The sequence below is a fragment of the Pinus tabuliformis genome, chromosome J, assembly GCF_031772625.1.
Source record: "Pinus tabuliformis cultivar Carrire ecotype Pingquan chromosome J, CPIR1, whole genome shotgun sequence".
Lineage (NCBI taxonomy): Eukaryota > Viridiplantae > Streptophyta > Pinopsida > Pinales > Pinaceae > Pinus > Pinus tabuliformis.
The window spans coordinates 535,612,450-535,637,510 of record NC_142295.1 but is presented as its reverse complement, the minus strand read 5'-3'; the positions used below and the strand labels follow the sequence as shown (position 1 = coordinate 535,637,510).

The 25,061-nt window shown below is 34.4% G+C and overlaps 1 non-coding gene across 1 annotated transcript; it reads right to left on the bottom strand.

Annotated features, from left to right (window-relative positions):
- Positions 1 to 760: 760 nt before the first annotated feature.
- LOC149228124 (U6 spliceosomal RNA) lies at positions 761 to 860 on the bottom strand. Its single transcript, XR_016248495.1, has one exon. It is a non-coding gene; the product is annotated as a U6 spliceosomal RNA (small nuclear RNA).
- Positions 861 to 25,061: the final 24,201 nt, after the last annotated feature.

Genomic DNA, 25,061 nt, shown 5'->3' with positions numbered 1-25,061 from the left:
AAGAAGCTTTGCCCCTTCAGCTGAGAGATATCCACCCTGCTCTTCTAGTGAACCAAAAATATTCTCTTCTCTTTCACCACCCATCCAATGGTGTAATGTGTATTTTTTCTCCTTATAAGTTTTTGGTTCTGCTCCAATGGATCCCCTCTTGTGTTACCTCCAGGAATATTCTCTCTATTATTTTCGTTGGATCTATCACTCTTTGTATCTTCTCTCTGTTCGCACTAAGTCTATTCTTGTTTTCTTGTGCTAAGTCTCCTCTTCCATATGTTGCGATCTATATATTCCTCAAATGCCTCTATGTGTTTTTCTTCTTCCCCTTTCACTAAGTATATCCCCTCTTCACACGCTACTCTACATGTGTTTCTTTGGATGTTTCTATTACTCTTCCTCTCCTTTCCCATCCACATTGTGGCATCATTCTAGAGGGATATTATGTTTCCTTCATGTTATCACCATTCTAACTATCTCAGGGTGGTGTGAATTGAAGCCCTTCTCCTCCAATTGTAATTCACTAGCCCATGGTTTTTTAGTTCCTATAACTCATCCTTTTCATCATTTGTTATTGCCATTACATGACAGTTGTTCCAGTTGATTATGCTTCCATTAGATAATCAATTCTCCTCAATTTTCCCAAGAACTTCCTCCCCAAAAATATGAAATCTATGTCCCATATCTCAATCATTTAATTACAACAAATAATTACAATATTTACATTAGGGGGTTTTACTAAAAGGGGTTGTCACAATTAACAAATGTAAAAATTTTGGATTATTTCTAGATTTATGTGTGTCATCCTTATGCAAGGTTGTGCTAATATTCTCCAAATCGTTTCAAATTTGTCAGATGTCTCTCAAAACACATGAATTGGGTATAATGTTCCTAGCAATGGGATGACTAGAGGTTGGGACATGATCATGTGGTAACATGGTAAAGTATTGGATTCAAGGCCAGGAAAATCATTATAGTCTCAATATTTGTGGTAGTTGAACTAATGGGCATGACCATGATTCTTAAACATTTACATGTATCTTCAATGTGGTTATAAACAACCCTTTGTTATCTATTATTATTCATTTACCTACTTTCAGAATAACTGCTCACCATCTTTTGCAGTTAATAATACTATAATATTGGTTCAACTGTAATGATAAGTAACTGTACCCAAATAAACTTTTGGTGAATTGAAAAGATATGTATAGATAATTGTAGAGGGGAACAAGTCACCTAAGAAGAAGGAAGGGGGAGAAAGCCACCTAAGAAGGAACATTAAGAAGTTATAATTATAATATAAAAAAAATATTGTTTAATATCGAAGCTCAAAAGTGGCACTTGAGAGAGACGATAATGTGGTTGTGAGAGGTGTAGGTTGTGGTGTGGAAATGACATCTACAATATGAAGAATGTAGAAATATATATCTTTTAAACTTGTGTAATAGAAAACATAGGCCATAAAAAAATGCAAATGAGTTAAAGTAGATAATTAGTGTTTAATTGCAATATCCATTGTGATATCCATATTGTAAGGACTTAGGATAATATAAAGTTTCTGAAGAGAAATATACATTGGAAATGGAAAAGGCTACAATAAAACATTAGTTTTCTTGACCAATCAAACAGCATGGAAAAATAAATTAATTAATTTTAAACCTAGTTTTTAAAAAAACTTTGGGTAAATGAATAATATGAAAATAAATCCAAAAAATTAATATATAGTCAAAGTAATATCAATCATATTATACCAATATCTTCGAACAATATAATAAAAAATACAAAAATAACATGTACTTGCATACAAAACACAACAAATATATCTTAAAAACAAATTATATATATATATATATATATCATACAAACATATAATATGATAATGTTACGAATATCTTTCTTACATAATATTCTTCATTTGTATTTAACTACAAATATTAATACTTTGTTTAAGATGTACCTTTTCATGTAATGCATTAAATCATTTTTTTATTTTTATTTTTATTTTATTCACTAAACGCACAAACATAATGGTACGAATATATTTCTTACACAATATTCTTCATTTGTATTTAGCTTATATGCTATTATACAAATATTAATACTTTGCTTAAGTTGTACCTTTTCATGCAGTGCACTAAATCATTTTTTTATTTTTATTTTTATTTTATTTACTAAATGCACAAAAGTTTGTGTGATTTTATAGAAAAAAATCCAAAATAAATAATAATTAATATTATTTATTGATATGATATTTATGTTTGATTTTAAGTTAATTTTATGGTTTCTGTATTCAAGCTTCTATGATCCATGATAAATTAAACAAAGTCTTTTGGTAGAAATCACATGAGAGAATTTTTTTATAGTATTAAATTTGTTTTAACTTTATACTAATTTATTATTAAATTTAAGATGAAATTTTGATAAACAAATAAAAACAATAATTATAAATTTAAAAAAATAATAATGAAAATATCATTTATATTATATTAATAAAAATAAAATTTATAAATAAATAATTTTTGCATATATAGTCAACCTCATCCCTCCCTCACTTTTTTCTAGTAATTACTCTGCATAACTCCCTCTTTCATCTTTTATATTTTTATTGTGTTAAAATTTTATTAGGATCATTGTAACTCACTCTTTCACTTTTTACATTTTTATTATGTTCAAATTTTATTAAAATCATTCGAAAGTTTGTTGAAAAAATCTTAATACAAGAGCATATTGTTTTATTGGAAATACTTTTATTTAAATATATTATTTAGAAAATAATTATAAGTCAAAGAATGAAATGGTAGGTGTAGGGTCATTTTAAAGAAGATTAGGAAACAATCTATATATGTGGAATAAGATTGCTTTGAATAGTTAAAGCATTGTTTAAGCAGATTTTAATTATCAAACTTCAAGGTATAAGGAAAATAATAGTGATGGGATACTTTATGTACTCCCTCTCCTAACCTCTCTTACTTTATTTAGTGAATAAGATTATGCAAGAAGTAAAAACATTTCATTAGCATGCATTCTTCTATGTCTTTTAATTCAAAAGCTCCATGGTGAATCATAAGGAAAATTTGGGATTGGAGTTCAACTTTGGAAATGATATTCTAAATAGGGGTGTTTTTTCCTCCTATCCCCAATCTAAAGCATTAATGTGAAAAGTGATATTATAAGTGCCTTGATGAATGTTCAGATCATGTATAGATAGGCATTTAAGTTCCAACAATGTTTATTTATCATACATCCCTTTGCTACAATGTAAATATTTAAGAACCAAATTGGAGTATAGATGGGCATCCAATGTGGGTTTAAGGGGTTGAAAAAACGTTTGTTCTATATTTTTCTCAAAATCTGGCCTCCTTTGGTTTCTAGGAATTTTTCTTCTTTGTTTCCAGTTTCATAAAACTCTCAAGAAACCCTCTCTCTATTGGCTTTGAACTACCATCTCAATTTTTCATGTCTTTTTTAGGTGCTTTGAGTGCTCTATTTTTTCCATGTGGTTGGGTTTGGCATTGGTGCATGGGAATTTTCCATGATTGAGTTTAATGGTTTAACACTGTAGTGATTTAGTATTTGGGTGTGAACTTGTCTTTCTTGCTAAGTGAAAGAGAAATGGTCCATTGTCATTGCAGTAAGGAGTGGTGAGTCGCCTATGAACTTGGGGAATTCAAGGAATGTCTCAAAAGATGTATGAAGGATATTAGAGAGGGAAAATTTATAAATATTAATGTTAAGATTAGATGGGAGTGATGGCAAGCAATATATGAGAAAAAATCCCAGCATGATATTATAGCTATAGACAATTTTTCTTTTGACATAGCTAGGCATGTTGTAGATCTCAAGAATTGGCAAAAAGAAGTGGATACTTTAATGGGTACACAATACAAATTGGGAGTTAGAAACGGTTGTTCAATTAGATAAGGTGGAACAACTTGTGGATCATGTTGTAGCACATCTTAAATCCCAGAAAGTGTATTGAACCCACCATCTCAATCAAATTCTTCCCCTACAGTAGAATCTTCTTTGACTTTTGAAGACCTTCCTCCTCTCCCAAATCTAGAACTAGAATAAGGCAATGTACTACAACCTATTGATGGAAAGGAAACAAATTAGGGTTCCTATAGAGAATGTTGCAAATAAGTGTTGGATTTAAGTTGCTCCTCATAGGCCTAGGGCTTAGTTTTTCTTTTGTATAAGCTTGTTAAGCTTGTTATTTCTTTAGAGTAATATGTACGCTACAACAATATGTAAAGAAATTTAATTGCAAATATATAATATCTTTCTGGGGGGGTATTTTAACCCCTTTAAGCAAAACTTAGATCAATTATGTTTTTTCAACTAATGGCTTTTTCCCTCACTATGTATTTTGTCCCAATTGCTTGATGTTTCTAAAACCTTTTAATACAAACCTAATCCATTATCCTTAAAAGGGACAATTGTAAGTAAGAAAAGGTACAAAAAGGATAAGTGAAGTTATTAACAATGTTAGCACAAAACTGGGATACGAGACTTTGCCAAATGGAAGCAAAGTTGAGGGAGCGGGGGGGTAGTGGGCGCGAGCGATGAACCCTAGCTATCTCGATCCCCTAGTTCATACCTCCACATACTTCCTTTATTGAGGTTTCCCCTCTTTTGTAGGACCAGTAATGGCACTTTAGTTGGGGCTTCTTTTTGGTGTATTTGGATGTTTGTGGTAGTCGGTTCGTGCATATTGGGGTTTCTTTGGGGTCTTATCTTGTTCTGAGTTGAGTTTCCCTCATGTTTCATCGGGTTGTGTTGTTGATCTCTTCCCAATGTCGTTGTCATTGTGTTAGGTCCCTATACTACTATTGTAACACCTTATTGTTATTAGAGCAACCCCCTTATTATATTGTTGTGCCCATGTAGTCCCCATATGGTTATTATTGTGCCCCATAGAAGGTCACTGTTGTTATTGTTGTGCCCTCACATTATTATTGTTATGTTGGCTCTAATTATATTATGACCCTTAGACTCCTATATATAGAAAGGAGGCCTTGTCATTTGTATCATCCAAGAATTGTTCATTTGTGTAATGTAAATGAGGTTGCCCTCTCAAAGAGGTTGATTTCTAAGGCGTTGATCTATCTTTTCTTCTATTTTGTTAGCTAGTTGCATAACATTTGGTATCAGAGCTTTGGATTTTAGGGTTTCGCTGCTCCAAACAGGTTATCGTGGAATTTTAGATATAATTTTTTTCTATGAAGTTTCAAAAGCTAAAACAAAGAACCCATTTGAGCTGAAATATTTCTAAAGCTCGGGTCCAAATTTCAGAGCTTATCTCTCTACATTTTCTAAGATATGATCCAAGGAAGTTAGGGTTTCTACAGGCTTCAAAATTACATCCCAAATAGGTGACCTTGGGAAAATCATCATAACTTTCTCTCTGAGCATCAGATTGAAATTTCATAAGAAGTTACAGAACGAGGATGAACTATAGTTTATTGTTTATTGATTTGAGGTCCTAAGGTCGAAAAAGTGACATGTGAAACTTCGTATAAGTTCACCCTACTGAAAAAAGTATATAATCAAGACATCTTGGGAGATTGAGCTTAACGCTTTCTTGGAGAATCCAATTTTGATCAGACTGGTGGAATTGGAAAGAGGATGCAGAAGGCTACTGCAGGTCACAATTTCATAATTTTGAGATTTGAAACTACAAAGTTACATTTGTTTCAAGATCGAGCTCCTAAAAGAAAGAAAAAGAGATATGAGGAAGTTTGATGGAAAGGATCCGGTAACATGGATACTACATATGGAGCAATATTTTGACCTACATGATGTGAAACTATTACAAAAGGTATGTATTTCGTCTTTATAGTTAGAACTGAATCAGTGTGTATGGTATAGAGGGATTTGTTCTCATAAAGCACTTGTCACTTGGTCAATTTTCACAGAGGAAATGATAGCACAATATTAGGGGACAAAGAGAAACACCTTCTTTAGCTAATTGATAAATCTCAAACAAAAGGATTCAATAGTAGAGCACATTGAGGAATTCCAAAAATTGAATATAAGGGTAAATGATATTCCAAAGAAGCAGAGGATTGATGTCTTCATAGGGACTTTAAAAGATAACATCCAACATGAGGTTCGCCTTTGGGAACCTGATTAATTGGAGAAGGCATACATGTTGGCAAGAAAAGTGGAAAGTAAAATTATGTCAACAAGGAAGTCTACCACTCACAACTATAAAGATGGAAGTGTTGTTTCTCCTAGCCTTTCACAACCTACAAGGTTGACACCACAAAAATTGGAATAAAAAAGAGAAAAAGGGCTTTGTTACAATTGTGATAGAAAATACATTAAAGGTCATAAGTGTGCTGAGAAGAAATTATTTTACATAGGTTATGAAGAGGAGGAAGAAAAGGATCAACAAACATCAAAAGAAGAGTATATACACTGGGAACTAACCCTAGAGAAAGAAGAAATGAATCCAACCATATCTTGTACTGCATTAGCAGGAATTACCACTCCTCAAACTCTCAATATAGAAGGACATATCAAGAAGAAGAAGGTTCAAGCAGTGAAATAGTAGGAATAAAAGGATCAAGAAATGCCAAAAGAAAAGGATACTCACCAGGAACCAACCCCAGAAAAAGAAGAAATGAATCTGGCCATATCCTGTAATGCATTGGCAAGAATTACCACTCCTCAAACTCTCAAGATAGAAGGACATATCAAGAAGAAAAAGGTTCAAGCAATGAAAGATCACATCGAGCATCAACAACAAGTTCTCCAACTTTTAAAGGATAACCTCACTTTGGCGCACAATTGAATGAAACAACATGTAGATCAATATCATAGCAAAATAAGTTTTGATGTAGGTGACTGGGTATTTCTACGACTACAACCATACAAACAAATATCCCTCAAGCAAGCTAAGAAGGATAATAAATTATCACCAAATTACTATGGTACTTACAAGGTGATGCAAAATATTGGTACTATGGAATACAAATTGGAGCTTCCTGCATCTTCTTAAGTACACCCAGATTTCTATGTTTCATGCTTAAAGAAGGTTATAGGTGAGAAGATCCCAGTTCAAACAATATGGCCAAAACTTGAAGAGGAAGGAAAAATCATATTGGAACCAGAAGCAGTCATGGAATCAAGAACCTGACAACTATGAAATCGATCAATTTCATAGTATCTCATCAAGTGGAAGAACTTACCCACTGAAGATTCCACATGGGAGGACAAGAATTTTATACAGAATCATCCAGAACTACTCAAGCGTTGAGGACAACACTTTTTGAAGGAGAGGGGCATGTTAGGTCCCTATTCTACTATTGTAACCCCTTATTGTTATTATTGCAACCCCCTTATTATATTTTTGTGCCCATGTCGTCCCCATATTTTTATTATTGTGCCCCATAGAAGCCCACTATTGCTATTGTTGTGCCCTTACATTATTATTGTTATGTCGACTCTGGTTATATTATGACCCCTTAGACTCCTATATATAGAAAGGAGGTCTTGTCATTTGTATCATCCAAGAATTGTTCATTTGTGTAATGTAAATGAGGTTTCCCCCTCGAAGACGATTATTTCTAAGGTGTTGATCTATCTTTTTTTCTATTTTGTGAGCTGGTTGCATAACACTCTGTCGTTGTTCAGTGTTGCCTATGTTGTTTGCATGCTAAGATGATGTCACAATTTCATGGCACTAATTTTTTTAATTCTCATCAGTCTTCTCCATTTCTTCAGGGCTACTATCAATTTATTGGATGGGATTTTTGGTCTTCTTAGTTTCCTCACAAATCCACTTTCGGTTTTGTACCCTTTGTGGTTATGTTGGTTGGCTTTTGTGCCATTTTTCAACATGCTTATTCTGTTAGGATTTAAAACATGTATTGTAATGTTTCATTGCCCATTTTGGACTTTGTTTGAGGACCCTTCAGGATTGTTTTCCTTTGGAGGGTCTGCGTGCCCTATATCTTGTTTCTAACAGTTTTTTGGCCTAGGGATTTCGGCCCCTAGGGTATTCAATTTTTGTTTGAATGTAATGATTTCTTCCATGGTTCTTGGTCAGGAATGATTCCAGATATGTGTCTATGCATACAAAAAATGTAATTGTATTCCTCTTTTATGAATAAAATTACACATCAATTTTCTACGAAAAAAATAAATAAAATAAATAAATAAATAAAGAAGAAGAAGAAGAAGTGAAAGAAGATTTATTACATTTTTATTACTTACTTTATTGATTCTTACTTTTCATTTTCATCGTGTACTTACAAAAAGGGAATTTTTAAGAGGGTGATTATTCTACAATTTTGTTTGGTGTATGTCAAGTGCCTCCCTAAACCTACCACATTTTAATATATGTTAGGAACATGTGGAAATTATTTTTCAATCATTTAAGGAATCTGTCATCAAATCCAACTACGTGTCTCTCTCTACAAATACTTATGTGATATTCCTTGACTTAGTTCTAATGTGAATTTGTATATGTCACATGTGATGATGTTGTGGCTTTAAGACTTAAAAGAAACTAGTTTATCAACAAAATAAACACTTTGTTGTTGATAGTTATTGTATATAAATATGTTTTTAAGTTATTAATAACATAATATGGAAAATAATGTTGAAGTTGCAAATGGCTAAAGAGAATTTATGGGTTGCAAGAAAATGATTGGATTTGTTCACCCTTGGATGATGTAAGGCCTAGGCATCTAATCTGAGGATAGGATTATTAATTATGGAATATTAAATTTATGAATAACTTCCCTAGATATATAGGATTTTGTATTAGGAAGTTGGGGAGAGTGGATCTTATTAATTAACAAAGTAACTACCTTCCACCTAAAGGATAAGGGAGGGATTTTTTGTCTTTTACCTAGGATGGAATCACGAGGGGAAAAATGGACATGAGGAGGTAAAAAAAAAAGGAAAAAAAGAACGAAAGTTATTTTTGCTGGCCACTCATTAAACCTTGGGGGGGCTCATCTGAGAGTAGGAGGAGCGTTGAAGCTCCAATATTATTTTCAAGAAACATTTGACAAGTTGGTATACTAAACAAATTGTATTTTAGGAATTGTATTATGCTAAGTATTTTATTGAGAATATGTATAATAATAAAGTTGTTATAGTTTTACAAGTTTTTTGAATATTTAATATGCAAATGAAAAAGGAAAGATAGAAATATATTCTTCAAGTAATTTGAAAACCATTCAAGTACTTCATGTTTACTCAGAGCAGTAAAAGATTTTGTTACATATATATAAAAGAATATGTTTTTCCTGTTTACTGGGTAAGGAATTTATGGTATAATTTGCGACATATATTTACTTTCTGAATGCATTGACTGTAATTTTAAAATTAGAATTCTATTTTGCATGTAAACATGGAAAACAAAATCAAAGAATGATACAGTTGGGTAAAAGTTTAATATAATCTAAATTATAATATACACTGGTAGTCATTTGTATTAAATTCTAGATTATACGAGCTTATAATCATAAAACACATAAAGGCAGGTGGTGAGGCCAAACTGGCCTAATACATCAGGAAGGATATGGACAAACATAATTCTCTTAGGAATGATAGGCTATCTACTGGTATCTTAGGAAAATCCTTTCCAATGAAGAAAGCAACGAAAGGATAGTAGTCCACTTTTGTAGATATAAATGACATAGAAAGGAACCGATCAATACCTATCAATGGATATAACTAGTTATGAAATTTATCCTAAAACTTTATGAATGCATTAAAACATTGAAAACTATTAAGAACACACACTGGTAACTTTCCGATACAGCAGAAGAAAAAAAATGATTATAATTTATATAAATTAAAGGAATAATTCCTTTGATATGTCAAACAAAAATCCCAACATACATTGTTATAAGGAAATCGGTGTTAACCAAAATGGTTAATTAAGACCTATTTAAAAAAAAAAAGTATATACAGACTGAAGGTTTCCAACCTTGGTCTTTTTTAGTATTGCAATTCAGGGCATAAATTGCATTTACCATTAAATTTCCCATCAGGAAAAAAATTATGAACAACTTCCATGATATCCAAGTTAGAGTAGAAACTCTAGTATCTCATTCCCTAATGAATATCCCAAATACATATAAGAAACAATTAGGAAGTGCAAGTGCATCCAAATTGTAAGGGAGGAAGTCAAATTCGTTAATAGACTAGACAAATTTTGAATTGAATAAAAGGAATTGCATACAATTCTTCCGGAGTTAATATACCTAAGAATTTTCAACAGTATAAAATGTGAGCCATGGCTTATCAAAAGATAATATTGTTAAAAAGAAACAAGAGAATAATTTGGAAAAAGGTTATACCTAAGAAAAGACCATGTTTGAAATTTCCATAACCTTTAATTGTAACACGTGTTGATTCTGTTAAAAATATTGCAATGGAACACTAAGTTAATAGAACTTGAATAGGGGTAAAACCCTAAGCAATGAATAAAATCTCTACATAAGTAAGTTTAGCTATCACATCGTATTTGCCTATGTGGTCATGGAAAAAACACATATACCAAGACTTAACCAAGACTATGAAAAACTTAATATTTGGTATAAGGTTTCCCCATTAAACCCTAGTTTGTAATTTGAATAGGAAGTAAACAATAAGTGTGAGAAATGCACTGAGAGGTTTTCCTATTTTATTTAATAATAAAGCTAAAATATAATCTTTACCTACCAAAAAATCATCCCTTTCCAAGAGTAAACCTTTGTTAAGAGGAGGAAAAAAATATCTATGTATCTTTGTGATATATCTTTATAGAAAAAGCAAAAGTATTAATACAAACCCTTGATGTTAATAGAATAAAAGACATTGTATTCAAGAAAACAAAAAGATGAGAGTTACCTAGAGAAGAAGGGGACGAAGCAATCACATTCGCAACAAGTTTAAATAAATCGCGAGCCAGCTAATGGAGTTTTTTTGCCATAGATAGATACCAAGGAGAGTCTCAGTGTCATTATGGATAAGCTCATTATGAAACCTGTAACTTCAAGAAGACAAAAGCTAATGGTTAAACTAATAATACATGGAAACAATAGAATATATGGAAATACTTATATATATAACCATAAATTCAACTGTAATCCTTATTACTTATCAGTTCAACCATATGGATTTGCACGACATTCTCACAAAAAAAATGGATGGAAGTATGGAAATATAAATAGGTCTCATCTATTTGGTAATTAGTTGTATGTGGTAGATTGAAAACCAGTTGCAGAGCAGAGCCGTGCTCTATGACAACCTAATTAAAAATGACCAAGTGAACCAGTGAAGAGAAGGTCATTACGACCAAACCAAAACCATAACGTTGAACATTATTGATAAGACCAAATTCAATCTTGTACATTGATATTAAGCTCATGCATTACCATGTGAGGCCATGTGAAGGTAGGTGGAGGACCTCCTCGTAGGTTAATGAAATTGATCCAGGTAAACAAGGGTAGTCCTTGCCATAAGTTTATATGCAACTTTAAGTGTGGAGTAAGTCTAACTATATACATAGCCTTAAATCATAAAACACATCACACTATATAAAATATGAACAATCAACCATAGAGCACACCAAGTGTATTCCATATGTTGCGGATATAGTATATATATAAAGTATATAAATGAAACATAGATGATGGCGAGCCCATTCAATGGCCTCAAATATTTGACTTGAATGCTTGCATAATAGATGAGCCCGTAGATGTCGATATATATTGGAACTAGAGAATAATTATCATGTAAAGGCATGAAATCCTAGTGCGATAGAGGCAACACTTTTCAATAACCAAACATTGATGCTGTGGTTAGATTTTGGTAAATAATGTTAGGGTATGGCTAGCCATAGAAGAACGAAGAAACAGAGGCAAGAGTTTATGGTGTGATTGCATATCATATTTATGAAACTAACCTTGTGTCAAACTTTATATGAATTCAATAAGGGGTTAAAAAAACATTTATGCCTAGCTACATATGCACTAAATTCAAGCTAAAACATATGGTGGTTAAAATATCTCAGAGTTAAATTAAGAGTAAATGTGTTTTAATATGCCACTAGCACAAACCATAGACCAAGGAGTATCATGGGAAAAATTTAAGAACAACCTAAAATATATGAATTATAAGGTGAGCAAGTATTATTTCAAAATTTAAAATCAATTTGTACCCAAGTATTACAAAAGAAAAACTAGTCAATAATCAAGCCAATATCATAGTATTAATTCATAGACTTGTGAAGTAACATTTGAGTACTAGAATTAAGTCAGTGAGGAATGCTTTTTTAGGGTGTGTTTAAGGTTCATTACAACTTATTAACCTTATTCCACTAACATGTTGCACTACCTTTGTAACATTGCTTTGATCTTTCATCATTTCACTGCCATGATCCTTCCACCCTATTCTCTTATTCCTCCTTTACAAGCTCTTACATTTTTTGAGCTTCACAAACGAGCCTTCATTATAGAAGCTTCTATTGCACAATGAGAATTTTCTAGAACAAATTCCTCATAAGAAACTCGACCTATTTTCATTGAGATCTGTAGCACATCACCCTTCCAGTTCGGCAATCCAAGTAGTGATAACATATCATTTTTATTTATGTCTCTTACATCTAGGAAGGGTATCAAATTCAATATACACTAATTTTGTTAAGAAATTGTAGCAATCACTATGGATCACCTCTTCATCTTCACACTCTCACATCCTTGATAAACCTTTATACACCATGCCCTAGAGCTTATTGTAGTTTGCAATGATGTCTCCTATGATGAAAAAAGGCTACAACTCTAAGAAAATAAGGTTGAAAATTCTTGAAGCTTCTCCTTAAAATATTCCACACATGGGTCACAAATAATCTTTGACCTAAACTAGGAACTTCCAATCATGGTAGCATGTAATTACTCACCTTGAATATTTTCCAATTCCCCGACATTATCTCTAATTGGAAGTATCTATCAATAAGTTTTGCAACAGCCATCGAAATATATGTAACAATGATCATTAATGTTCATTTCCCTCTAAACATAACACCATTGTTCTTTTCTAGGAAACCGAAAATGATCCTATTAATATTGCATTGATGAGAAAATTGAACTTGAAAACTGAAGAAGTTCCAAGAAATATGATATTTCATAGCATTGTCTAATCCAAATTTTAGGTATGTTTTGTAAGGTAAACATATTTTCTTATTGGTTAAACAAAATGTAGAACTATATTGGGCATTGTTCAAAATGTTGTGAGTAGGCCATAGGTTATAGTTTAAAGTTGCTTCATAGTTACAAATGAATCATAGGTATCTTGATATTTAGTTGTTCATCCATGTGAAAGAGACCAATGAAGCATAACATGTTTGAGAGGTGTAACACACCCCTTTCAATACCCAGAGACCATACTAAGGGTAGAAGGGTGCATAATTATCATAGACCCGACCTCCATATTCTTGTCATGGAAATGGGGTCATAAAGTTCCTCATTTTTGAACTAACTTAAAATTAGAAACAAACAATACCATAGCGTTTGTCTTGACAAGACCCTTCCGAAAATTCCCTAACCTGACTTACAGATCAAAAGATATGACCATTTGAAATTAGGCCCATTAAACATGTCACAACAATAGTGGCTCCTATGTGTCACCCACATGGAATCGTGTGTGGTGCCTACATTGTTGCTCTACCACCATGAACGGAACCATGTATAACAAGCACGCTTGTGTACAGTCGATAGTCGGTCCATTTCACCAAAAATATAAGGCATGACATTGGTCGAAGATCTGACCCAAACTTGGCCAACTGGCTAACAAGCTTGACTAAGTTATCGAACCGACCTTCTCCCAGGCCCGAACAAACTGAACCTAACCAAAGGATCCCACCTGACTAGCTGAAATGTTCTATTTACTTCTAGTCTCGACCTATCAAGACCCATAGGTGATTATCAACCTGTTTGCAAGGATTTTTACTTGGAATACTTTTTTGGTTTTCTTCCTAGTTTTACATAAGCCCAAATCATTCTGACTCATCTACGTGAAAAAACACGAACTTCATGATTCCACTATAATTACCAATGCACCAAGGCCATGAAATCCATTAAGAATTGTGTTGTGACAATCAACCAAACTCGCTGAAGAATCATAGAAGGTTTGATGATGAAACTTGGAGAATCATATGTACAGGAAGATACACTCAACGAATGGGAATTCGAGTGCATTTTCTTGGAATTATAGGGAACTTAAGCAACTCCCACCCACAAAATAAGGATGCATTTATTTCCATTTAGTAGAGCTTACATACACAACAAACAATGGAATGACAACAATATGTGCTAGCAAATCATATTCAACAGATTTAATGAAATAAACATAGAGATTCATCATCTCCTCATGATTGCAAGTTACTGAGATTCAAACTCTCAAAATATACAAGAATTAAACCATTCCTCATAAATTTATACAAGGAATCAACATCCCACATCCACATAGGAAATCAAATTCCTTATCATCAATATAAACATTTAACTAGTGCAAATAACATATACATATCATTTAAGCATAATAAGTTCGAGTGAATACTTATCTTATGTAGCATAAAAATTTGGAAACTGGGAGTGGGACTTCAACTCTCAACCCAACCATAGACAAGATACATCTAGTTATATCTTGCAGCCATCACCCTTGAGCTAGATTTTAGATCTTGAGGATGAGTGCTTTCAGAGAAACAATTGATAATATCAACTAAAATAGGGTGTCCCAAGGCTACACCACCTTCACCCACCAACTATACAAATAGTCACGCTGACAATAGCGAACATCTTCATTTACACATAATAGACATCAACCTAGGAAACAATCAGTCATTTCAACTGAAACATGGTGTCTCAAGGCTACACCACCTTCACCCACTAGTTATTCAAGTGGTTTAGAATATAGCTATCATTAGTATATGGATTCTAACATAGAGTGTTAAATTCATTTTAAAGAGAATAAATTCCACTTTTATATGGGGAGATTTATCAGCTAGAAAAAATACAATGAGAGTACAAGGATCACCTTTTTGTGGCACTTCCTAGTGAGTCAAGCACCATTTGTTTAGCCACAAGGAAACATCTAGTGTTTCATCAACCCTCAAAAATATCTTAGTGTCTCTGTCTCTTTTCCAGTAGTTTCATCAATTCACAAGATTCCAAATGGTTTCCTCAGCCTCAGGCAAGCCACTTCTCTGTGATATTCACCCAGCAAGCCCTCTTGGGTTTCTTCAGCTGGCTCTCAACAGAGTGTTCTCATTTGAATATTATTTTCACAGTGAGTCATCTTGTCTTGTCATGCTATGTTTCTTACTGCTTAGATCCAATTAATCGAATGAATCATGTTTTTATAGACCTTCCCCAGTGTCCACTTCTCTTCATTTTTATAACTATCTGAGGTTATTTTTTCCTTGTTGTTTCAACATAAAAAACCATCTCATCCCTTTGTAGTCTACGCAGACACCCTTTCTTGGACAGCACAACCCATACCTTTATCATTTTTTTGTCCTTTTCTTGCTAGTTGTTTTTTCCCAACAGAAATATGTGCACGTCCTTGTTGTCAACTGAATTAATAATATAGCTAGTTCCATTAAACATAGCAATCAATTTCCTTGACCAACATTTAAAATAACGAGTTTCTCAACCAATCTCCTTCCCCAAGCTCTTGAATTTTGTGTCCCTTTCTCTCAACCAGTTAATTGTGGCTAAATAATTACAAGGAATATTTACAATGTTTATAAGAGGGAATTTGCAAAAATGGGTATGTCAAAATAGGCATAAGCATAGGTTGAGAATATCCCCATATATTTTGTCAAAAATTGTGATGTTAAACCAATAGTTGAGAAGAGTCTTCTTTTCACACACACACACACATGAAAGAATAGGATGATGTGATTTTTGAACAAACAATAGAGGTCCTTACCACACACTTATATTAATGTTTAGTAATTTGTATACTCAATGTTTACCTATTCTTTTTCTTCCATCCATTTAATTATTATAACAATATTCACCTAGTAATAACTTCATCTACAAAATATGTTGCATTTACCTCTACCATATTGACATAATTTATTTCTAATAAATTATTTACTTTTTACAATAAGCATAGTCATGATATAGTCCTGTAAAATTAGATGGGGAATTTTTTATAGTTAATGATATAGTCTTATTTTATTTTAAATATAGAAAGATAAAGTGTAAAAATGTAAATTTTAAATATTGATAATGATGAAGGATTATTCATAAGAGGCAGGAGCAGGAGGGGTAATATTTAAGCTCAAATAAAAATATGAAATAAAGTATGCATGGGAACTTGGGAAAGCCTCGAATAACCAAGCTGAAGGTCTCTCGCTTTGGAAAGGTTTGAAGATAAGTATCTCCAAAGGCATAAATCTTTTTATTATTGTTGGCAACTCTTTGGTGGTGATACAAAATTTCATAATGCTTTCAAGAATTGTCCAATATTTTCACAATGACTCTTCTCCTTTGATATCAAGAATTATATTTTTATTAAAAAACTTGATAATTTCAAATTCTATCAAGTTAAAAGAGGGAATAATAATATGGTGGACCATCAAACAAATGTGGTTGCGAACCTGCCCCAAGGGGAATTGTATTCAGATCTCGAGGTTACAATATGTCACGTCCCTTAACGAGTGGATTAAATATAATCAAAAGTGGAGTACAGGTGGACTATCAAGATAAGAGCGACTGCGAGGTATAACACCTTAATTGCCACCTTGAGGTTGGTTACAAGAATGGAGGTAGTTGTCAAGGGACGTAGTGCATTTATTAGCAGGTGGGATCGGTAGTGTTTAACATCCATGAAACGATACAAGTGGTATATATCAAGTCAGTTATTAAATGGTGTATTAGATGAGTTAACTTCCAGTACTTCAGCATTTCATCTCGTTCACAGGGTGACGGTGCTTTGACTAGAGGAGTGTGCCATGACGGTTTTGCAAGTAGGGAGCTCATTTAATTATGAAGCGATGGGAGTCTCATCACAACCATACCTCTGGATTATAAATAAGAGTTGGTAAATGCAGAAAAGGAGAAGAATAGCCTTGGTGCACACAATAATAGTGAAGAAAATGGCTTCAGCAAACTCAAGGAGCAGGAAAGAAGCAGAGAACTCTAGGTGCAGTGGGAATGTGCAACAATTGATTGATAACTCAACCAAATTGGTAGTCAAAGAGATACAAGAATAGATAACTGTGTTGTTAGCACACATGAACAGGTTTGGAAAATATTTGGAACTTCTGTAGAAGGCTATGGAAATTTTGAATGTAGGCATGATAAATCTAAGGTATTCTATGGAGAATATTGAATTCAAGATCGAGATGGCAATGGTGGGAGTGCTAAAGGAGGTGTTCAGTCTACGAAGAACCTGGACCAATGGCGGTAGGAGCTCAGGTTGTTGTGAATAACGGTTAGGAGCCTGATGCTAAGCGAACTATGATATGAGTCAGTTGATGTAAGTTTCTCAAGATTCCAAGGAGCATGTCGATCATGGGTAGTCTGCCTCTGAATATTTATGTTATTTTGAACAATTAATATCTACGGATTATTTTGGAGAATATATAGTATATTTAATGTAATATTAGGAAATAGAAATAAGGAAGGTAGAAATATTGTCTCACTAAAAAATCTCTTGCAAATATCTGAGACTTCTCTTCTTAAGAATTTAAGGGACCTGACCCGTTTCCAGATTTTGGTATAAAAAACAAGATGCTACTCATTTCTTCAAAAAAAAAAGTGATGAAGGATGATTCATATATCCAAATAATATTATTACATCAACCTCTCATCATTCGCAAATATTCCTTTTTTTATTTGACTTATATCGACCATCAAAAATCTAATACATTCTTAAGTATATAACATCTTAATGAAAATAGAAAAACATACATAAATGCATATTGGCATTTTAACAAAATTGTATCTATTTGTAACATTTTTATTTAAGGAAAATCACGACATATGTAAGGTTTCATTTGTTATTTTTACATATCAATAGAAAATATAACAATAATATTTGATAGGATGAAAATTTGAAGAAACCTTTTAAACAATTTTTTCTTTTTAGAGTCATGAATAATGATTTTAACTTCAATTATTTATATAATTGAAAATAAATGTTTATAATTTTTTTCACTATATGTAAAAAATTTATGAAAATTTAGTTATAAAATGATGAAAAACAAACCAACTTTGCAAAAATATGTTCCCTTCGTTGGAAGTTCAATGAGTATGTTCACTAAAAGTTGTGACAACCTTCATAAAGGACATAATAGTTTAGTTCATTAAGCCTACTCTAATAATAATGCATATTATTGAAATGTAAATCTAACAAGTGGAGTTGCAAAGCAGCAAACCCCTTCCATGTTGAAGAAAATAGATAGGTTACTCAAAGAAAATAGATAAGTTACTTTAGGAAGAAAATAGACAAGTTACAATAGGCAGTCAGGTAAGTACTGTGAAATATAAGAAAATAGACAAGTTACTTAAGCCTACAAAATTGAAAACCTTCAAAAATCAGGTGACCTTGTAGACATGTCATTAAGCATTTTTCCTCATGTTGATGGTGTTGGACTAGCCAACATTTAGGGGATCTCCCCGATATGAAGTCCCAACTAGACCTCACACCGTTTAGAGTAGGAGTCCCAACAATGGGTGGTAATGTCATGCCTTAACTACAAAAATGCGCAGAGTGAAGTACAATAACTTTGGTGAGAGAAAGTTTGTGACCCTATGAAAAGTCAAGTGTGATGCATGAATGTTCCAACACATGAAGGGAAAAGGAAGTGTACCCCTTGGAAGCCTGTAATAGTACACATCTTGAAAGGAATACATGAGCATAATGACATCACAAGATATTCCATAGGTTAAGGTGACGAATTAATACAACAACACGCATTCAACAAGATTCATACAAATAAAAATGAAATATTTCATAAGCATGAGCATAAGCTAAATAACGTACATTGCAAATACAATAAGAATAGTCCTACTATATTCACAACATATGCATGAAAGTGTGTCGACTATGAGTTTTATTGTAAGTGAAAGTTCCATTCATACATACAACATTGATGGACCACTATCCCCAATAGTAGAACATTAAATTCAAAAACACCTTCTCCTCTAAAAAAGTGTACTTGCTCTATGATACGGAGAATCCAAGGCTCTTCAAAATACTCCCAAGATCTTCCTAAGCCTAAGCCTAGCCAAAATCTTGGCTCCCAAAAGCCCCTTTACATGAGCTATGAGGTTCTATTTATAATAACGGGGTGGATGACCCTTCAACTCCCTTTTGTGACCATTGGAATACCCTCATGAATATTCAACTTCTTTCAAATGACTCATTACATTACATCATGACTCTTCACATTCCAATATTGAGACTTGGAATTTCACTTTACAAAATAATTACAAATAATATTACATTTTACACTCATACCCATATAAGACAAAATAGGGTAGAGACAGCTTGATAGCCTAACAAGACAAAATACTATGATGCTTGATTTTGCGGAGACTCTAGCTTAGAAACTCCACTTAATGATTCTCGGTAACATACTAGTGCCAAGCTTGGTACTGTGCGATGACATCCCCAAACTGCATGATGGTTTATGGCTGGAAGCGAACTCTAGCCTCCATGGCATTTGGGTACAATGGCTTTGAACTAGTTTCAACTTCCCTATGAAGCATGAGCATCATTGTTCTAATTTGGGCATGACCACTGATGTAGTTCTTCATGTTTTGTCTGTTCATCTCAAAATATTCCTTGGTGGAAATATGTCTTAGCTGCTCCAAGTACTCTTAAATCTTCTATCGGACCTGGTTCCTAGGTTTGGCTTTGGTGAATGAACCAACTAATGGGATATTGTGTGTTTTCACCAAGGCATCCAAACTGTTGAATATCCATACATGTGAGGCTTGAATGCTAGCAATAAATGAGGTTAGATTCTTGTTGTTTAGAATCAATATCCAAACTCTTGCTCATTCCATCACTTCATGTGTCTTCATTTTCTTCCCCAAGTCAAGTGGTGCCCCTTCGTATCACATCGTCTATTCTTGAACATAGGTAATGGAAGATTGTATGTTCTTTAGAGTTTTAAAAAAATCATTGGTCTGTTGTTGTAGGCCATGAAAACGTACACCTACTTTATGTACTATCACAAAATCCTCATAGAGGTTCCACATGGTTAGTTCAAGTGTGGATACTTCAACAAGTACTGTGCTCTCATCTCCTCCAAGTAGAACTATGCGGAAACTTTGTTTTGTGCTGCTGCGCGGAGTTGTTCTACCTCTTTCCTGGAATCCTGTAAGTTTTGTGCCAATTGCTCATTCTTGGTCATCAAATACTAAATGTTTGATCTTGCCACACTTGCAAAGGCCAAGTTGGCTTTGGCAATGACCTTTGGATTCTTTTTGGTGTCCGCCACTATCACCCTTTCTCTAACGAATGCAGGTGATGCATGATCATCTGGAAAATTATTTTTCTGTGATTATACAATCTTATTTTGGAACTCAACAAATGACAGATTGTACACATCCATTACTGGATCATCATTGATCTGAAAATGGGGCTCTTAGGCTTCTTATCTATCTTACAAGAACATCTCCCACTTCCAACGCTTGAATTTTTCCAAGTCTATTTGATTAACCAATGCGGAAAATACGAAATGCTTGAAAATATGGGTGTATGCTTGTTATTTGTTTCAGTTGATTATTTACTTTAAAATATGTTGTTTGTGTTGATATGTGAATGTGCTTAAACTGATATATTAATGCATACAACAGTAAATAAAGTAGCAGTAATAATGCAGCATTAAAACATACACAGAAACAACAATATTAATTTGGAGTTCACCCACAACTCTTAGGCTACGTCTCCATGAGCTCTTGACAATTTGACTTGGCTCTCTGGGATTATGGTATTAGTCATTTTTACAAGCTCTTGGCCCAACTCCTGTTGTTCTACACAAGAACAGTAGGTTCAGACACCATTGAATCCCCTCCGACTGTTGAGGCTCTCGCTCCTAGTTCTGGCTCTTGGCTCTAGCTCTTTGGCTCTTGGTTCTGGCTCTTGGCTCTGACTCTGGCTCTTTGGCTCTGGTTCTAGCTCTTTGGATTTTGGTTCTGGCTCTTTGGCTCTGGCTCTTTGGCTCTTGGTTCTGGCTCTTTGGCTCTAGCTCTTCGCTCTGGCTTCTTTTTGCCTTCTGCAACCTTCACGCTCTCTGGCTTTTCACTTGAACTTCAAGTGACCCCAAAGGCTCCCTCAGCTGCTCTTTTCACTTCTCTGCTTCTATTACTTTCAGCATTCAGCAACAAACAACAACTTGGCCACAAATAATAACTCAGCAGCCCTATTTCTTTGACATTCATGGCTTTTAAAGCCAAATTGCGCTGCTTGTTCATTGTCCCTCTCAGGCTCTCTGTCTTCCAGTCGTTCCTTTGTCCCCAATCATGAGGAATCATTCCCTTTTCGCCTTTTTGGCTCTCTGTTCTTTGTATGTTCCTCTCTCTGCAATCAATCCTTTGCGGCTCTACGTCTTGCATAATGCATCCCTGTTACAAAATGCATCATTGTAATATAATGCCCACTTACAGCATGGCACAAGGAATGGAAGCCATTTTTACAGAGGAAAATACATAGAGGCCTTTGTTTCGGACAAATTCCTGAAAACAGAACAGAATTCCAATACACAGAGATATTCAGAATTACATAGGAAAATATGAGCAGAAAGACTTAAGTCAGATCTCAAAGGGATATAGATCCACATATATAATATTTTGGGTCCCCACGTATCGCATATCGCATGTCGCTAAGGCCTGCCCCTTTGTATTTTTAGGATTGCATTAAAACGCTGCAAGTCCCGCTTATGTCGCGATTTCCCTTTGTATTGAAAATACATAAAAATCATTGAAAATCCCACTTACTAGACTTGAGATTATATTTATTTATATTTCAGAACCCCTTCAGGTCTGTTTCCGATCGCAGTCACAAGTCGCATGGCCCAGGGTCCTTCCCTTTTGGGATCGTCGACAGTGATCCGCCGATATCGGTGATCACAGTTGCAAGTCGCATCAGCCCTTCACAGTACCACGGTCCATGGTCCATCACCGTTGGTTATGTGCGATTCGATAAAGCGTTCATTGTTTATCGCTAAACCTTCACGCCCTTGGCTTAAGTCCTCCCTTTGGATGCTTGCGATGCAATATTTCCTCTTTGACCAATCGAACAGGGCCACGTGGCCCAATCCCGGGTTGCCATGTGTCAGCTGTGGATTGGCCTGTGAGCCTATACTAAAATCAAAATTTTCAATATAGTTCAATATTTAATGAAATTGCCTCCTTTTCTAAGGACATTGGACAATTTTCATTTTAAAATAACTCCTTCATCCGGAGTCTGTTTTCGACCATTCAAGTTGTGTTGGATTCAGAATGAGGAGATCTCTGCAATGAGACTATTTCCAAGAGTAGCCTATGATTTTCATTTTCTTCTAATTTACAAAGTATTTGTGCCATTTGGCACCTTTCACCTCTTGCATGAAGTCTTTTAGACTTAGAGGTTTATCCAAGATCCATTTTTGGATCAAGCCTTCCCACTAAAAGAAATTTCGGTCTCCAAAATACTGATATACTAGTCTGAAAAGTAAATTAGAGTGACTCACTCTCTTCTTTCAGCCTCCCTACACTTGCCTTTGCATAGTACCTTTGTACCAATAGTTTTTGACCACTTCCCTTCTCTGGATGGGCTAGTCTTCCTGGGAAGAATTTTCTTCCTCCTTGCCTTCCTACAGAACTTCTACTGAAATGGTCATAGAGGTAGTTTGAGCCTCTCTGTCTTGATCATTGATCCAAGGTGGCTCAACAAATGTGACGTACATCTGCTCCACAAAACTTTCATTTGTACTTGTTTGACAAGCTACGAACAACACTGTTAACAACAACAAGCATACAAACAACAACTAGATGGACTAAACTCCTGCTTCAACAAAAGAAATAGGTTTTCACATCTTGTGAACACCTCCATGTCTTACATCTGCATACAAATGATGGACTAGATAACAAGCCCACAAAACATGCCTTTAAACAATGACCCTTCAAGTCAAGCATGTAGAAAAAGACCATTAGGACTCTTTTTCAAAAGATGAAACTTTCGTCATTATCTCCATTTGGAGACCAAGTTAACTTCTTCCAAGTCAACATGGCATCACATGCATGTCAAATAAATCAACCCTGCAAGTTAATTACACATGTTCAAAAACAAGGAAATCATTGACATCCTTGTGTTCATGCATCTCAAGCTCACACATGCATTTCATCCCTCAAATTTCACTTAAGTACATTGTACTTTCGAAGCTGAAATGAAATATAATGTAGATGCATCATTAGACATGCAATCTCAATCGGATAAGAACTCTAGCCATTCCTTACCAATCCCTTTCAAAGGTACTACCTTTGTTTGCACATCAGCATCATCATGTGAATCATTTTGAGACACATCATTCATGGAATCTTCACTTCCATTTCTACCATCTTCTCTTTCCACTTTCTTTAGCTTTGGTGGAAGCATTGTTGGATTCAGTTTCCAGGACTTTGTAGCAAGATGTCCTTGCTTATGGTAGTAAGTGCACTACATGTGCATCCTCTTGATAGCATGATTTTCCTTGTCCAATGGACCTTTGGCTGCTTGCTTCTTTTCCTTCTTCTACTTCCTATATGCGGCCATTCTCTTCCAACATCTAGAAACATCATGGTTATCCAAACCACAAAAGTAACATGCAACTCTTTCCCCATACTTATGTGGAAATTTATCATGCTTTGCAAAATCAAAAGGAATGTGTTTAGAACCAGATTTATACCTACCTCTTTCACCTTTATTGCCTTCATGAGGAGTTGAAGCAAATGAAGAAGTGGCTCCCTTTGGAACACCATCAAACTCTTCAAGGTTGTTAAAATATCCCAAACTCTTTGGTTCAAGTGTGTGCTTCTGAACACCTACATCCTACAATTGATGTTTCAAGCTATTGTATTCCTCTTGGATACAAACTTCACACTTCTGAGGTAGAGTACATGAAATGAAACTCCTTCTTGGGATTGTTTCAATGGCTTTCATGGTAGCTTTGGAACTCTATCCATAAGAATGTCCATAGCCAAGACCCAAATATTTAGGCCTTTCCTCAAGCATTATTGGTTCAACAATACCTTTTGCATGCTTTCCCAAGCCCTTTCCTTCATAGCCCATCTTGGACATTAGCTTGGAATCTATGCCTTTAGTATGTTTTTCAAAAGAACCAATATAATAATTCTCAAAGGAATTTGAAGACAAACTGGAATGGCTTACCTCTTCTTCAAGTTGATACTTGACTAAGGCTTCTTGGGAAACAAAGATTTGTGTTTCTAACTCATGCATCCTCTTCAGGTTCATATTTGCAATATGAAGTTGCATCTCCATTTCCTGCAATTTGTCAGCAAGCAACTGCTTCTCTTCCTTCATGGAATTCAGCTGCTTTTTAAGCATGTTGCTCTTCCTTCCATCCTCATACATTTCTCTCACCATATACATCATGGTGGACAATTCTTCCTTCATATCTTCATCAAAGAGTCTCGTGAAGAGAGCAAAATTTGAGGACCCACTTGTAGAAGTTGTTATTATGCCAATGAGAAAAAACAACTTCAACAAGATAAATAAAGAGCTTATTTAGGCAACCTATTGCAACAAACCTCTTGTTCCTTGGATTTCCTTGAGGTCCTTTGGGATAGAAGAATGCCTTTAGCCCTTCTCCTTCTTGTCCTTCCTGGACTGAGCTATCAATAGCTTCCCTTCACCTCTGCAAACTTAGCAAATAGTCAATCTAAAAAAAAGCATACAATCAGCCTCTTGTTGTTGAAACACCTTTTAGACAAGTAGTCTTTGCTCTGTCAATCAATCATTCTCATATAACCTTCCTTGAAGGTGGGGTTAATCAATATTAAGCTCTGATCTGAAAATGGGGCTCTTAGGCTTCTTATCTAGCTCACAAGAACCTCTCCCACTTC